Source organism: Tupaia chinensis, unplaced genomic scaffold (genome assembly GCF_000334495.1).
Source record: "Tupaia chinensis unplaced genomic scaffold, TupChi_1.0 Scaffold138407_1, whole genome shotgun sequence".
NCBI classification, from domain to species: Eukaryota; Metazoa; Chordata; class Mammalia; order Scandentia; family Tupaiidae; genus Tupaia; species Tupaia belangeri.
This window is the reverse complement of record NW_006198305.1, coordinates 2,895,139-2,898,007: the sequence shown is the minus strand read 5'-3', so window position 1 is coordinate 2,898,007 and position 2,869 is coordinate 2,895,139. Positions and strand designations below refer to the sequence as shown.

Below are 2,869 nucleotides of genomic sequence, written 5' to 3'. Positions count from 1 at the left end.
AAATTATAAAAAAAGTAGCCAGCAGGTGGCATAGTGATTAAGGCACCGGACTCACACATGGTTGACTGGTGTAAGTCCTGGACCTAGTGACTTGCTTTCTCACTTTCTCTCTATCTTTCTCCTGGTTGCACAAGCCCTATATCAAATAAAATAACAATAATAATAATAATAATAATAAAATTAAATAATTCTTTTTTTATTTTTATTTTTATTATCATCATAATCTTCTTTATATTACATTGGATTACATATATCAATCACTATTTCTCATTTTGCTTGTAAAAAGACTTTACCCATCATGAAATACTTATCAGACCAATCCAGTTGAGAATACTATACATGTCATCATCAACAGGTAATAAGCCATATAAAAATATGGAATGCTTCACGAACTTGTGTGTCATTCTTGCGCAGGGGTCATGCTAATCTTCTCTGTATCGTTCCAATTTTAGTATATGTGCAGCCGAAGCGAGCACAATTAAATAATTCTTTAAAAAATTATAAAAAAGGAGACTCAACTAGCAAAGGAGACTAAAAAGACATGTTAAAAAAGGTAGATTGACGGCCAGCAGATGATGTAGTGGTTATGTTGCTAGACTCCCACATGGCCAACTGTAGTTCTAGTCCTGGACCATGAAGCATGTGCATGCATGCCGAAAGTCCCAGAGGAGAATGTAGAAGAAGGGATTGCGGCATGGCTATCCTTCCTGGACTGGGGGTAGGGGTGAGTGTTTTCTCACTTTCTGTCTGTCTCTCTGGCCAGCACATGTGCTCTATAGGAAAATAATAAAACAAAAAACAAAAACCCTTTCTCTCATGAAAAAAACAAAAAGGTAGGTGGAAAACCAGGGTGTAACATGGCATATGAGGCAAAGAAGAAAATGTTTTGAGAAAGAAGGAAGACTGAAATATTTGTACTGGACCTTGTGATATAGAGGTCACTAAGATTTTGGTGAGAACTGTCTCAGGAGCTTGGTGGAGACAGAGCTAGATCAGGGTAGCATGACAAATGAAAGAGAGGTGAAGAATCAGACTGTGAGAGAAATCCATTCTTGAGTAGTCTGCCTGTAAAGGGAAATAGAGCAGCATGGTTGGGAAGTGTGGTGGGTAGAGGCCCACCCCACCTCTTTTAAGAATGAAAATAAAGAATACATTTTGTAAAATGAAAATTAATAAAAAGTTGTTTTTAAAATGCTTTCTTATTATTATTGTGTCTGTGACTTATTGGGTCATCTGAAAAGTCCTGACATACTTTTGAATAGAAAAACATAGGTAAATATGTCATGACTTTTCCAAAGACCCAATACTTCAAATACCTAAACATTGTGATATTTATGAGTGTTGGTTTTAATCTATGTTTAAGGTATTATCACCTTAAATCTGATCAAGACTATACTATCTAGGAGCGTTTAGTTTAGCATGTCAACATTTCTTATCAGAAGCCGAGGCATCCATGTTAACACAATAAAAATAAGCATGGCTTTTCACTCATGACTGTGGAAAGTTCAAGACATATACATAGGTTAGATGCATTATAAAGGTACTCCTGTTCTGGAACAGAAAAAGGGTAAAAAAAAATCTATGCAGAGCTGGGCTCCTGGTATAGCAGTTAAACCCTGTGAGAAGAAGCCAGATCCCACATAACCTACCATGGTTTAAGTCCCAGCCTCAGCAGCTTGAAAAATACACTGAGTTTTTGTGCACATGTACTCAGAATCTTGAAATAATGGAGAAATGAAGGAAAAAAGATTGTGGCATAGCCACGCTCCATTGGAGGGTGCATTCTCTCTGCATCTCTTTCTCTGTTTCTGCCTCTGGTTATTACTGGTGTCCTATGAAAATTAAAGAAAAAAAAATCTAACTAGCCCAATGGCCTTCATCCTTCAGAAACATACCTGAATCATAATTCTAAAATGGTTCCCTATTTAGTTGTTGATGGGTTTCTGAACTCCTGAAACTAACTGTGTGGTTGACTAAACCTGACTCTAGAATATGGTAGTGTTTGCCTCAATGCAGTGTTTGTTTCTCATGATTCTTTGGCAAGAACAGTGAGAACACCTAAAAGGATAGATAACTGTGACTTCATCAAGTGTTAAGCTGTAAGTGGGGTGAATGTTTTGTGTTTGCTAATGAAAAGCATCTGAACATTGTGCACAATTCACTCTGCAGCTTTACTGTAACTGCTCAGTGAGGTTTCAGAGGGTTTTATTAAAGATCTTATCAGCCTCTAAATACTAAGGCTACTAATTACTGCCCCCTAAATCTTCACAACTGTGGAGACTAAATTGCCATAGGTCAGTCAGGGGAGTACGTAGAAAGTGATAAAAACTCCATAGTTTTAAGAGAAATTTGAGAATAGACAGAACTTACTGATAGCTTGGGGAAGACACAATATTCTTGTCATATTCTATGACATCTAAGTAATCCTGGGTGGAATGGGAGAAAAATCTTGATAACCGGATAATATAATCAATATTGGCATATAATGGGCATTCAATAAATGTTAGCTAATGCATTGGTCAGGCTCCAGGTAGGAAACATGTCCTGTGAAAACTGGGTAATTTGAGAGTTCAAGAAATAAATGATCTTAAAATATTATGGAATGGTTCACAGAATCTAAGAAAATGCTAAAGAAGCAGAATATATCTTTTCTACATTACACTCATCTTTTAACACTCAGCTCAGGATTTGGGGTTCAGGCTGACCAGTTGGGTTGGTCTGGCTTAAGTCATAGGTCATAGGTTCACCTTCTGACCAGGCAGAAAGGATATTTTTCTTTTATTGTGGTAAAGTGTACATAACACCAAATTAACCATTCCAACCACTTTGAAATACACAATTTAGTGGCATTAAGTACATTCATAGTGCT

General features: G+C 36.8%; 1 non-coding gene across 1 annotated transcript; it reads right to left on the bottom strand.

The window, feature by feature from the left end:
- Positions 1-369: 369 nt before the first annotated feature.
- LOC114004525 (U6 spliceosomal RNA) lies at positions 370-476 on the bottom strand. Its single transcript, XR_003546662.1, has one exon. It is a non-coding gene; the product is annotated as a U6 spliceosomal RNA (small nuclear RNA).
- Positions 477-2,869: the final 2,393 nt, after the last annotated feature.